The 14,514-nt window shown below is 41.9% G+C and overlaps 1 pseudogene; it reads right to left on the reverse strand.

Moving 5' to 3' along the window:
- Positions 1 to 6,938: 6,938 nt before the first annotated feature.
- On the reverse strand, positions 6,939 to 7,727 carry LOC114255987 (putative receptor-like protein kinase At5g39000 pseudogene; annotated as a pseudogene).
- Between the last annotated feature and the right edge of the window lie 6,787 nt (positions 7,728 to 14,514).

Genomic DNA, 14,514 nt, shown 5'->3' on the forward strand with positions numbered 1-14,514 from the left:
AAATGAATTATTTTGTTCTTAATTTCTGTCCAATTTCAACAAATATTATCAATCAGATAAATTGACATAATATGAAAAATTAAAAGGTAAACTTGATATAAATAATTGAAATTATAGTGACCAAATTGACACCAAATTTTTTTTTTTTTACAGCAACGACAAGTATAATATGGCCAAAAAATGACAAGTATTATTTGGCCAAAAAAATTATCGTACTGATGAGACTGTATTTGATTGAGAGATTTGAAAAGAGAAAAGAAAAAAATAGGTGAAATATGAATAAAATATACTTATATTTTACTTAATTTCATACACACTTTTCTTTTTCCTTTCTAAATCTCTTTCTAAATTTTCTAACCAAACACAACATTAATGTATTGAGACATGCATACCACAAATGTAAACACATTGGACAAGCATCTTCGATAGGACTTGACTGCACTTAACTATTGTGGTAAGGGACTAAAATGTGACAAAATATATACTTTGAGAATCGATAAGCAACAAAGAATATATTTAGGGATTACATAAGTATTTGATAATTTTGATTTTGTTGAAACTTAAATATAAAATTATAAAAATATTTGAACTGCATTAATCAATTTAGTTTGACAAATTAATATTACATTTTGCATACTTAGGAGATGTTTGACAATTGGCTAAAATAATTAAAAAGGTCAAAGATTATTTCTCTTCTATTTACTTTTTTTTTTTTTACTTAGTCAAAAAAAAAAAAACCAACTAAAATAACAATTTCTCAAACAAACGTTAGGGCATGTTTGTTTGACTGACTCAGAGAAGGGATTGGATTGCTAGTAAGGCTACCTCACCTATGGCTTGTTTGGTAAGTCTTATTTATTCGTAAAAAAAAAAAAATTATATTTGATTTAGAATTTTTTATTTTATATAAAAATAATTTAACAATTCCATCAGTAACTATCTCTTCCACTATCATCAAAACAAATACATTTTTACTTAATTCCCTCACTAATAATTTTTACATTAATAATCTCTTCATTAACTATTCCCTCACTAACAATATCATCCAACTTATTACGTCAAATAAACGTGGCCTTATTGTATTTTCCATGCCAGACCGGCTCATATGCATTGTTAAGTTAGCTAATTTTGGATAGGCCTGTCTTTCCTAGATAAAAAGCAAGCACAATCATACTATTCTATTTCAGCTACCAAGTTATTCAACACTTCTATGCAACAAGCCGAACATGTTGAAGTTCTGTCACAGCCTCAATTTTCTGTTTCGAGCAAATGTCCTCCCAATCAGCAAATTTGGATCTTCTAGAGTAATTTTTTAAAAAATGATTTTAATTTAATTTTCTGATTGGTTGAAATTTAATTTTACAAAAATTAGAGGTACAACAACAATACAAAAAATTAGTTTAGGGTCACTTTTGTTGAATTCACCCATGTGTGAAAGGGGTGATCATCCAAGTCAAGTTTGGTTGGCAACAATGGGAAGGCAACCAACCAAAGTCCACCTTGGCGGCCACCAACCATCTTGAAGAGTCAAGGATGGAGGCTGCCCAAAGGCTCTCCCACCTACTCCCTCACCTATAAATGGAGGTTGAGAGGAGAGTGCAAAATGTGAGCAAACCGTGAGTAAGTGAGTGAGTAAGCAAACCGTGAACCAAAGAGTGCGAGAGATGTGAGGCGGAGAGACCGTCTCTCTCGGTGTGAGCGAGGGAGACGGGTGAGTGGCTGAGTGAGGAGAGTGTGAGCTCCTCCTCTATTGTAATCTTTCTGTAATCTCCTCATTGGTATAGTGATAATCGGTTACTCTCCCGTGGACGTAGGCATTGGGCCGAACCACGTAAAATATTGTGTCTCCTTGTGTGTGGGTGTGTTTTTCTGCTTGTTTTGATTTCTATAAGGTCTTGGGCGGGATCCCAGATCCCAACAAGTGGTATCAGAGCCTCGTCGGTGGCGTTTCGGAACAAAAACAGCGTGTTGTTTGAAACTGCCCAGAAATCAAGTTGCTCGAAATCAGGTTTTGAGCATACCAGGAGCAAGGGCTCGATAAGAGGAGTCCAACCATATAAAGCAGACACCCAAAGGAGCTGCCACGCGCCCTCACGCGCCGCCTGAAGAAGGCGCGTGAGGCACAGTCTCGGCACGCGCCGCCACGCGCCGTGTAGGCAGCCGGCGCGTCGGCCCAGTCGCAGGCACGCGCGCCCACGCGCGGATGAAGGAAGAAGACGAGTGGGGGGAGGCGCGTGTATGGCACGCGCGTGCCACGTCAGCAGCCACGTCAGCTGCCACGTCATCCGCAGGAGGAAGAATCCTGTGTTTCGCGGCGAAGGTACAACCGCAGATCTGAGGCGTACAAAATGTTTTGGCTAGATCGAAGCCATTTGGAGTCCGTTTTTGGTGATCCAATAGTGGTTTCCGACTATTTGGAGTATTCCGGACACATCCGTACGGTCAGAGTTTGGAGATGGAGTTTCTGTAAAAAGAAGGCAGATTAAAGTGGCAGACGGCGTTAGGGACAGTGGACGGAATATTCTGTTGGAACACGGAATATTCCCTGAACTTCTGAAAATTGCAATTTGGCCCAACATTTTCAGAAAATTGTGGTGTGGCCCAGTTTTCGGGGATAGTTTTCAGTGAGGTCCCCGAAAATGCAGCGAAGGTTGGTTTCTCGCTAAACGGACCGCTCCGGATGCAACCGCGAGGTCAAAATAGTGAAATTCTGAACGGTTTGGAAAGATTGTCAAAACATGGGAGTTTGTCATCTTCAATACTCGAAGGAAGGTTGCCGGATATTGTGGAACGCTGCGGATTCACTGAAGAGGTTAGAATGGGCAGATTCTGACCCGATTGGACAACCAGATACAGATTGAGATAGATCATTGAAGACCAGAGGAGATCAGGCTTGATCAAATGGCAGATCGAGGGAGATCAGGATTGGTCAGGGGCGATCAGAGGATTGCAGACATGATTATCTCAAGATCAAAGGTCTAGGAAAGTTCTGTCAAAAAGACACTGTCTAAGGAGACTGGTTCTTAAGTGGGACCGGTTGTGACCCCACCAGTCTTTCCTGGGAACTTTCCTAGTTGTTGAGGTGATCGGAGGATCTGGTTCAATCAAAAGAAAAGACCATTCATCGACAGATAGATGATTTGGCAACCAGTACAGGCTCAGGGAAATACTGTGGCTATTGGAGCTACTGTATACGAGAAGGTACTAATGGTATGTGGACATGTAGAACAATAGTTGCAGTGGAGCATACTAAGCGCAGAAGTACAATTGCAGACGTGCAACAGTGCAAGGGTACGCTAGAGTGTCGTACAGAGGCGCGAGAAGAGTGTGCAGCAGCGGGTTGTTGACAGGTCACAGGAACTTCCAGACAGAGAAATTGAGACAGGTAAAACGCAAGAGTGCGTGCCAAGGAGTGGCAAGTCTTATTTCTCTATGGTGGTTTCTTTAGTTCCATGGCAGCGGAGGATAGAGTTGATGCGGATCTCTCAGGCGAGCTCGACGCAAGGAGACCAGAAGCCATGGGTACGGGCACTATGCAAGGAATTGCATAGCTGACGATGCTTTGACAGATGGAGCTACTGTCAACCATCAATCTACTGGACAGCAAATCAGGGATTGCAAAGGCACAGACAACAAGCGTATGTGGAAACGCCAGGAGGTTGTTCAGAAGTGCAGAGGGCAAAGGCTGAAAGTTCAGAGGAAAAGCTCCGAGCAAAGAAGACAGAGGACGTTGATGAGATAAACAACGAGTTTTCTATTGCTCCAATGACTGGTCCTGCGAGGTAATGCATGACAGTCAAGGGCATCCCAGCAGGGGGTGCAGGACATCCAATCAGGGGGTGTCGGATATCTTGGTTGCGCAAGTTCAAGCATAGCAGGTATAGACATCCGAGACAGGAAGCATGGAAGAGATCTGTGGGAGATAGGAGCAGTGGCTCTCTCCAAATCAGAGAGTGGTGTGAGTTGAGTTGAGGATGTCGGATTCCCTCCTCCTCTTATATCTCTGGTGTTTTATCTCTAGCTTCAGGGGATGCAGCCTCTCAGTGAAGAGATGCAGACTATGTTGAATTTGGGCGTGACAGGATTAGCAGCAGTGTGTGCAGTGGATCACCTCACATGGGTTGAGGGGGTGATTTGTTGAATTCACCCATGTGTGAAAGGGGTGATCATCCAAGTCAAGTTTGGTTGGCAACAATGGGAAGGCAACCAACCAAAGTCCACCTTGGCGGCCACCAACCATCTTGAAGAGTCAAGGATGGAGGCTGCCCAAAGGCTCTCCCACCTACTCCCTCACCTATAAATGGAGGTTGAGAGGAGAGAGCAAAATGTGAGCAAACCGTGAGTAAGTGAGTGAGTAAGCAAACCGTGAACCAAAGAGTGCGAGAGATGTGAGGCGGAGAGACCGTCTCTCTCGGTGTGAGCGAGGGAGACGGGTGAGTGGCTGAGTGAGGAGAGTGTGAGCTCCTCCTCTATTGTAATCTTTCTGTAATCTCCTCATTGGTATAGTGATAATCGGTTACTCTCCCGTGGACGTAGGCATTGGGCCGAACCACGTAAAATATTGTGTCTCCTTGTGTGTGGGTGTGTTTTTCTGCTTGTTTTGATTTCTATAAGGTCTTGGGCGGGATCCCAGATCCCAACAACTTTAAGACAAATCATTCTAAATAATCTTGACTTTGGAACTTGAGATTGTTCTTATATGTTGTTATTATCTCTCTTGTACTCGGGCTTTTTTTTTTTAAATATATTTTCCCTACTTATAAATGAAATTCTTATTTTAAAAATAAAAACTATCCCTTACTAGGTGTGAAACTTGAGTTTGAGTCTTATCAATACAAATGTAATTTTTCTTCATTTTACGTGTAGTTTTATGTGACCTATTTGTTTGTTTGTTTGTTTTTTTTTTTTTTATAATTATTTTAAATAATTCACAATGGATTATCTAATTCTCAATATATCTTACTTGACACTGTAGAACCACTACATCATAAGATAGGTCCATGTCGACAGATCTCAATCTAACCAGGACAAGTCTCCAATAATTATCGGGTATATGTATGAGAAAGGATTGTATGTATTAGAGGACTAGTCAGAGCAAAGTCCCACATGCCTATTTTATTTCCGAAAAGTGGTGGAGATCTTTATAATTTTTTCACAATTTATTTTATAGTGATATAATCTGATAGGTATCAATTTTTAATTAGTTAAATACTCAAAGACCGATTACTCTTATAAATATATTTATGAGTATAAAATATGAGCGTCTAACATTATTGTTACCTCTCCAACTCGCCGCTCACTTAAAAAAAAAAACCACCAATGGTGTTGAATTATTTATTCAATAAAACAAGAATTTAAAACAAATCACTAGAGGACAACGTCTTCTTCGAGTCTTTAATAAATGTATAGATAGATCCATAGGATTTGCACAAAACAGGAATTCGACTGATGAAAGATCCTTCCCCATATATATCTAATCGAAAAATTGTGGACGTTGCTGTTATGCCATGTTTGGTTCTCATGGAATGTGTGGTGAAAACAAAAGCCACTTGGGCAATTAATTAAAGCCCAGTCAAACACAATGTAATTAATTAAATTGAAAATTGTATTTGTATCACTAGTTGTAATTATCATTTTGTATATTACTTGTGTAAATATATTAAATAATGTTATATGCACCAATTATTACAGTAATTAATATACCAATTGATGATGTGACATAATTTACGAGGTTTAGTATTTGTAATTATATAATGAATGGAGTCAATAATAATATCATAATAGTATTGGTACACTCGTTAGTATACTAATTAGTGCATGTAGCCCTACCGAAATATATTTGATATCTTTAATTTAAAAATTAAAAATTAATAAAAAGTACCAAAGGCAAATAATATCTTAATATGATTGACATGAGTCGTAACAAAATTTGATGACTGGTGTATACAATGTACTTTTTAGTGAGTTTTTGAATTTTAAAAATTTCAGTATTTTTTTTTTTTTTTAAGTTTTTAAATTTTTTTTTATGACTTTTTTTTATTAACAAATCTTGTTGGAAACTGACAGCCATTTGGACGTTTTTAATATGAAAAAATGAACATGCTAATTTTTTTGAAAGAGAAATGGTGACAAGCCCTTGTGTCAAAGTCACTGTAAGCCCTTGTGTCAAAGTCACTGTACGTAAGTGCATACGCAAATAGGGTTATTTTGAAAAGTTAATTACAAATTGATTTTTTAATTTTTTTTGATTTTTTTTTTAAAAAAAAATATGTAAAAAGATAAAAAGATAATATGACCCAAGATAAATTAAAAGTTAAAAGATAACTTTTAACTATTTTTCCAAAATAATCTATAATAATGAGATCCTCTTGATTTTTTTCTTATTATTTATTTATATAGATTTTAGATTGAATTTTTAAATAATTAAGATTTAATTTTATAAAAATTAAGAATCTAAAAGTGTTAGATTGAAAATATAATAATATTAATAAGTACTTTTAAAAAAATTCCAACCTTACAAAGAAAACTGTTGGCACCATAAATTTTCAATTTTATTATTTATTATTTATATAATTGTAGGATATATGACACCCTCCTACTTATTTGGAGGTTATGAAATGTGAAAAGATGATGGAGAACAAAGTGGAGAGCATGGAGCATGAAATGGAGTTTGAAGGAAATTATGGAAGATCGTGGAGTATGAAATGGAGGTGGAATAGTGGGTAGTTTTAGATAATTTTTTCCCACAAATGTTTATCTATAAATAGTCATTCATTGCTACATTGTAAATAGCCATTCATTGCTACGTTATGACAACAATTCAAGATCAATAGTCCCCACCACTTTAGCCATTGTAGGCCTTTCCATTGAACCAATATGTAAACAATTGTAGGCTACTTCTACAAAGTACTTTAGACTTTGTGGTGTTATTTGCCCAATCAATGAGGGATCAATGTTCCCTTTTTAATGTGTCGTTGAGCCCAAAGGATTAAACTAATTTCCTCCTCCTTGAGTCTTTTATCCACTAGCAGCCTCCCATAGAGCACTTCCAACAACACCACACCAAAGGGATACACATAAAATTTATTGGTTAGTTTCTGGGTATAGAAATAATCTGGATCGAAATATCCAAATGTACCTTTAACTCTCGTACTAACGTGGGTTGCAGAATGTCTCGCAGTGCCCTTAGATAGCCCAAAATCTGAAATCTTGACTACCCATTTCCCATTTAACAGAGTATTTGTGGTCTTCATATCTTGGTATATGAAATTTTGATCGGTACCAGTATGAAGGTAGTCTAACCCTCGTGCTGCACTGATGCACATGTTGAGTCTTCGCTCCCATGTGAGATGAAAAGTACTAATTTCAGTTTGGTTTCTACTTCTTTTATAGAAATGATCAGCTAGGGTCCCACGAGCCATATATTCGTAAACAAGGATCATTTCTTGGCAGTCGATGCATTGGCCGATTAGAGCAACAAGATGAGTGTGTCGGAGCTTAGACAACATCTTGACCTCATTCCAGAACTCCTCTGCGCCTTGATTGGACTCTGCATTCAACCGCTTTATGGCAACAGGTGTAGCACCGTTGTCGATGAACCCCTTATGTACCTTACCAAATCTGCCAATCCCAATAACTAATTCTTCATTAAAATTGTTGGTCATTGATTGTATCTCAGCTAGTGAAAAGCAACGGCATGAGTACTCAGATTCAATCACAATGCTCATCATCAACACTTAAACCAACCATATCTTTGATATTTGGGAGCCTAAATATATGATAGAATCTATCAGTAACACTAAAGATTGTGAAGAAGGGTTGAACTTCATGGATAAACAACGTGCTTTGGGAATTGAAGATCTGCAGAGAATACCGACCTGTGAGGCTGCCCAACCGGGGTTTAATCGGAAACCCCTTCGATGATAAAGTCAAGGACTAAGGGAAAGGAAGATGAGAGAATACAGAGTGTGTATGTGTTAAGTGTATGGATTTTCTGATGCCTTGAGAGTGAATAGTGTTTACCTTTTATAGGAGAACGTTGTTTGTCGTTCAAGTCCTTCTCTCTTCGCCATTTGTCCAATGTGCCTTATTCGTGGTCGCCTGACACTCGGGTGCAGGTCTGTTTTGTTTGTCTCATTAGCAGTCATCTCTCATTGGAGGAGGACGACCAATCCGCCTGTCATTTAGATGCAGGTCTGTCATATATGCATGTTGTCCCTCTACACCTCCATGTCTCCACATTCTGTTCATACAGAGGGAGAGAAGTAGAGTTGTTTGTCTCTTGTGGGCCCAAGAAAGGGCTTCAGTGAATTGGCCTTCTTTAAGTTGGTCTACTCTAGAATGGTTGTCCAACCAGGAGGTCCAACATGTTGCTCAGCCCACTTCGAAGTCATTGTCTGTCCATCCAAGAGGTTCAACATGTTACTCAACCTACTTCGGAGTGGTTGGCTACCCGTCCAGGAGGTCCACCGTGTTACTCGGCCCACTTTGGAGTGACATTCGTACATTAGGCCGAGCTCCTATGATTGTCTTGCTTCGGAGCAAGTGTTGGCCATAGGGCCGAGGTCCAACCTAGCTCAACCTCGGAGTGAGCATCGCATTGGGCCTAGCACCGAGACTTGGTTAATTTTTACCCACTTCATTTGCCCCTGGCTTGCGCTTACATTTGGCAAAGCGGAAGCCAATTCTGTCACAAACTTCGAAGTTTGGTTGATCACAACTTAATTTGAACTTCGTGAGTTGGATTCAAAATTATTGTTTGGCCCAACATTTGCGTTTGCCCAATATTTCGTAGCTCAGTTGTGCCCTCAAACTAAATGTGTATCTTCGCTAGCCTCGTAATTGTCTAGCTTGGTGCTCTTTCAGTCGGTTGAGCGTCGTTTCTTGACTTGAAAATATATATGCAGAATAGTATATATATATATATATTTTTTTTCAGTGTTCGTCGACTGGGCCGAGCAACACAGCGACGCTTCAAAGTAGGCCAACTGTGCTTTATCACAGCTTTGTTCTAATTTGAAAGACATATTCACTATCTTTTTGCTTGGTCCTACTTGTAGGAGATAAATTGGTGTTAGTCTCAATGCTTGGTTGGCCAAGTCCTGCCCCTCCACTCTGTTCGGTCTCGAAGCATAGCTTGCTAACATTGCTCGGTCATGCGAATCATGCACCATTTTCTTGTTTGGACATGATTAGCACGTCTATTTGTTCAGCTCGTTTCTTCATATATTGGTCGGTCATTTTACCTTCAGCTTAAGAATTATCCGTCACTTAGTTAGTCGGCCGTAGCAGCTTGTTTGCATAGTTTTTGTTTTTCAACACCGAGTTGCTTGGTTAGCCCTAGCAGCTTTGGCGTTGCTAGTTTGCATTTTTTAATTCGGTTTCTCTACCACCAAGCTACTGTCAACCTTAGCACCTCTTATCTTGAGAGTTGTCTAGCACATAGTCGTTATAGTCATAGTATCGACTTCGATAATATTGACTCTCGTCGGGCACTGCACTCCTTCGACCTTTGCTTGTTGTTTGTAGTGTATTTATTTGGTAGAATGTTGCACTTCCAACTTTGTTTGTTGTCAATCTTTTTGTTGTTTACTCGGGCTATGAAACTTGGTTTTGCTTAGCTAGTTTTGACCCACTTCCTTTGCTCGGTCCATTTTGGAGTGGATGTTAGGCGTCCAATCAACCACTGTTGCTTGGTCCACTTCAGAGTGAACATTGAGCGTCCGACCAACTTTCATTGCTCAGCCTACATCGGAATGGGTGTTGGGTATCCAATCAACCTCTGTTGCTCGGCGTGCTTCCGAGTGGGTGTTGGGCGTCCAACCAACCTTTGTTGCTCGGCCTAGGCATTGGGTATCAGACCAACTTCTGCTGCTCGGCCCAGTCGTTGGGTGTCCGACCAACTTTTGTTGCTCGGCCCAAGCGTTGGGCATCTGACCAACTTCTGCTGCTTGGCCCAAGCATTGGGCATCCAATTAACTTTTGTTGCTTGGCCCAAGCATCGGGCATCCAACCAACTTCTATTGCTCGGCCCAGGCATTGGGCGTCCAACCCACTTTTGTTGCTCGGTCCACTTCAAAGTGAGCATTAGGTGTCCGGCCAACTTTTGTTGCTCGGCCCAATTCGGAATGGGTGTTGGACATCCAATTAACATCCATTGCTCGGCATGCTTAAGAGTAGGCATTGGGCATCCAACCAACCGCTGTTGCTCGGTCGAAGCGTTGGGCGTCTGACCAACTTCTATTGCTTGGCCAAGGCATTGGGCATCCGACCAACTTTTATTGCTCGGTCTACTTCAGAGTGAGCATTGGGCGTCCGGCCAACTTCTGCTGCTCGGCCCACTTCAGAATGGGTGTTGGGCATCCAATTAACTTCTGTTGCTCGGCCCAAGCTTTAGGCGTCTAACTAACTTCTATTGCTCTGCCCAAGCGTTGGGCGTTTGACTAACTTTTGCTGCTCGGCTTACTTCGAAGTGGACGTTCAGAGTCTAACCAACCTCCATTGCTTGGCGCGCTTCAAAGTGGGCGTTGGGCATCCAACCAACCTCTGTTGTTTTGTCCAAGCATTAGACGTTCGACTAACTTTTGTTGCCTGGCCCAATTGGAAGTGGGTGTTGAGCGTCCAACCAACCTCTGTTCCTCGGGGTGTGCTTCAGAGTAGGCGTTGGGTGTGCAACCAACATTTATTGCTCAGCCCAAGTGTTGGGCGTCCAGCCAACTCTTGTTGCTCGATCTGCTTCAGAGTGAGCATTGGGCATCCGACCAACTTCCGTTGCTCGGCCCAAGCTTTAGGCGTTTAACCAACTTCTGTTGCTCGGCCCAAGCATTAGGTGTCAGGCCAACTTCTGTTGCTCGGCCCAAATGTTGGGCATATCACCAACTTCTGCTGCTTGGACCAAGTGTTGGGCGTCTAACCAATTTCTGTTGTTCATCCCTTTTCGTAGCTCTTCCGCTTTGTAGCACCTTCGCTAAGCCGAACTCCTTTTTTTGTAATGAAACTTTAAGTTAATGAAGTATTTTCGAAATTTGCCAAGTGTTAGACTTGTAACTTGCACTTTCAATTTCTTTATGTTTATGTTGTTTTCCCTCAAACCGAGCATCAAGGATGTAACCCTACATTGTTGGTTGTTCGGCCATACTTCACCTTATACCTTTGAAAAGTAGAGTTGCTCTTCCGGTCGAGCAGTAATAGGGGAACCTTGCAAGATTGTCCATTTGGCCTTAACTGAAGTTAGTTGTCTTGCCCCTGGCCGAGCAGAAGATTCTTGGCAACAAGGGTTGTCTGCTCGATCAAATTAGGCTCCGTGCTCTCTTGCCAAATAGAGGCTCTGAGGGCGAGCGGGGTGTGTGGTTGGTCAGGCCAAGCATGGTGTCTCAGGAAAATTTAAGAAAGAAAACTTTCCATACCACGACCGAGCAAAGGCTCCGAGGTTGAGTGAGGCATCTCGTTCGTCAGACCAAGCTTCATGCCTTAGAAAAATTTTGAAGAAAGAACTTTTTATGCCCCCTATCCGAGTAGAGGCTCCAAGACCAAACGGGGCAACTGATTGGTCAGACCAGGTGCCGTGCCTTCGAAAAATTGAGAAAGGAACTTTCCATGCCCCTAGTTGATTAGAAATTTTAAAGGCGAACGGGGTGTCTCATCGGTCAAACCAGGCTTTGTACCTTAGAAAAATTTTGAGGAAAGAACTTTGCATGCCCCTAGCCGAGTAGAAGCTTCGAGGCCAAGCGGACAGTCTGTTCGAACAGACTAGGCTTTGTGTCTTAGAAAATTTTGGGCAAGTTTTACTCATCGGAGAGTGTAGCTTGGCTCTTCATAAATCGCAAGTTATTATCATGGACCATGCTTTCAAGTAATGATACTTGGCACAACTTCCACCAAGCTATACCACTTGGCGCCCTACTCCGACCAAAGGGCCGAGTTTTCGGGCTGGGGTGTAGGTTAAGACCCGTAACCCATTCTTGCTCAATTGTTGAGTGAAATATGGACAACACATGAAAAAGAAACTTATCGGAGAGTGTAACTTGGCTCTTTGTTGTGTGCAAGTTGTTACCGTGGATCATGCTTTCAAGTAATGGTACTTGGCACAAATTCCACCAAGCTATACCACTTGGCACCCTATTCACGACCATGGGGCTAGGGCATGTGTTAAGACCCCCGTTACCCATTATAGAGGATGAATTTCGACGGACTGTACTTCAAGGGAGCTTCTACAGCTTCAATCTCAAGGCAGAGCGAAGAAGGAGGTGGCCACCAACTGATCCAGAGCGCGACGCTCTCGTTGGTATACAGACCGGTCCAAGTGGTTCCTCTCCCTGTCAAGCCAGCGCTCCTCTTCCATATCTTGTTGATGCTTCTCTTCCTTGCATAGTTGTCGTTCCTCTTCTCTGTCGTTGTTCAGCCAACTTCTCAGATCGTGTGGCCGCTCATCATGGTGGTAAGGAAGAGTTTCTGATAGGCGACTGATGGTCCTTTGCCTTTTATGGGAAGCCTCTTGTAGGTTTTTTGTTCAGAGGTTATCCGTCCGAATGCTAGCCCTTTCACTATGCACTGGAATCGGCCGGCTACGTTCTCCACGAGTAGGGCCACGGCTGGAGTGCCCCTTGTGAGGCGGCGGAGGAGTACGTCTCCTTTGCGATGGTCCTCTAATGGACTTTCTTGGCTCCGTGGGGGTCGTTAAGAACTTCATTCATTGGGTGCGAAGCTCAGTGATCTCTAAACCCATTGAGTCGATGATGTGATCACGGTGGTCTCTCTCAACAAAAAGAAGCTGAGACGATTCGACGACAATGACACGACATCGCTCTGCCATGGTGGGTGTCTGATCATCATGGTTCATAGGGTCATCGTGCGCTGAGGGGAATGCCAGACCCTTGTCTTTGGTCCTCTCCGTCATTAAAGTCCTTTCTGCTAACCCAGAATGTGGTATATCTTTGATTCCCATCATCGGAGTTCGTTACGAGGCAAGCAGTTGTTTTCCCATAGACAGCTCCAATTGTGTGGGGGTGATTTCCGCACTATGAAGAAGGGTTGAACTTCGTGGATAAACAACGTGCTTTGGGAATTGAAGATCTGCACAGAATAACAAACGGTGAGGCTGCTCGACCAGGGTTTGGTCGGAAACTCCTCCAATGATAAAGTCAAGGACTAAGGGAAAGGAAGATGAGTGTGTATGTGTTAAGTGTTTGGATTTTCAGATGCCTTGAGAGTGAATAGTGTTCACCTTTTATAGGAGTAGATTGTTTGTCGTTCAAGTCCTTCTCTTTTCGCCATCTATCCAATGTGTCTCATTCGTGGTCGTCTCCCATTGGAGGAGGACGACCACTCCGCCTGACACTCGGGTGCAGGTCTGTTTTGTTTGTCTCATTAGCGGTCATCTCTCATTGTAGGAGGACGTTCACTCCGCCTGTGATTCAGATGCAGGTCTGTCATATATGCACATTGTCCCTCTACACCTCTATGTCTCCACGTTCTGTTCATACAGAGGGAAAGGAGCAGAGTTGTTTCTCTTGTGGGCCCAAAAAAGATCTTCAATGAATTGGCCTTCTTTGAGTTGGTCGACTCTAGAATGGTTGTCTAACTAGGAGGTCCAACATGTTGCTCAACCCACTTCGGAGTCGTTGTCTGTCCATCCAGGAGGTTCAACATGTTACTCAACCTACTTCGGAGTGGTTGGTTACCCATCCAGGAGGTCCACCATGTTGCACGGCCCACTTTGGAGTGACATTCGTACATTAGGCCGAGCTCCTGTGATTGTCTTGCTTCGGAGCAAGTGTTGGCCATAGGGCCGAGGTCCAACCTAGCTCAACCTCAGAGTGAGCATCGCATTGGGCCTAGCACCAGGATTGATTAATTTTTCCCCACTTCAAAGATGATAAAAAAAGATAGAGTTCTTGAGGTGTTAAGATTCTCTAGAGTTTGAATCCTCTAGTGATCTTCTAAAGTGATTCATTCAAGGGCTGATATTAAGTCTCACCAAAACGATGTCGTTTTTGGTGAGCAATTTCAAAAAAAAAAAAAAAAAAAAAAATCAGAATTCAAAACATCGAATTGTTCCTTTGAAGCATTACACAGAGAGAGAGAGAGAGAGAGAGAGAGAGAGAGAGAGAAGGGCTGAGAGAGGAGAGAAGAGGAGGAGCCACCCCCACCTCGCCCTTTCCCACTCCAACACTCTGCCGCCGCCGCTACCACCCCACCGCCGACGCCTTGCCTGATATACTCTAATAGTTTCACTTTTCTCTTATTTTCTATGATCTGTGCTTGTGTTCAGACATATGTGAATATATATGTATATCCTATTTAGGAGCTGGGTTTGTGAATATTTCCGTTTATTTTTTTGTATTTGTTTTTGCTTTCTTTGGATTTTTCGAGCTGGGTTTCTTTTGATTTCTATGGATTTATATATATATATATATATATCCTTTTTGATTTCTTTTGATTTTTTGTGAATATATCCTATTTAGAAGATAAACCCACGTCCAAGCCTTCTCTCTTCAATTTGATGCCCAAGTTACC

Source organism: Camellia sinensis, chromosome 7 (assembly GCF_055761805.1).
Source record: "Camellia sinensis isolate YWXY chromosome 7, ASM5576180v1, whole genome shotgun sequence".
In the NCBI taxonomy this organism is placed as follows: Eukaryota; Viridiplantae; Streptophyta; class Magnoliopsida; order Ericales; family Theaceae; genus Camellia; species Camellia sinensis.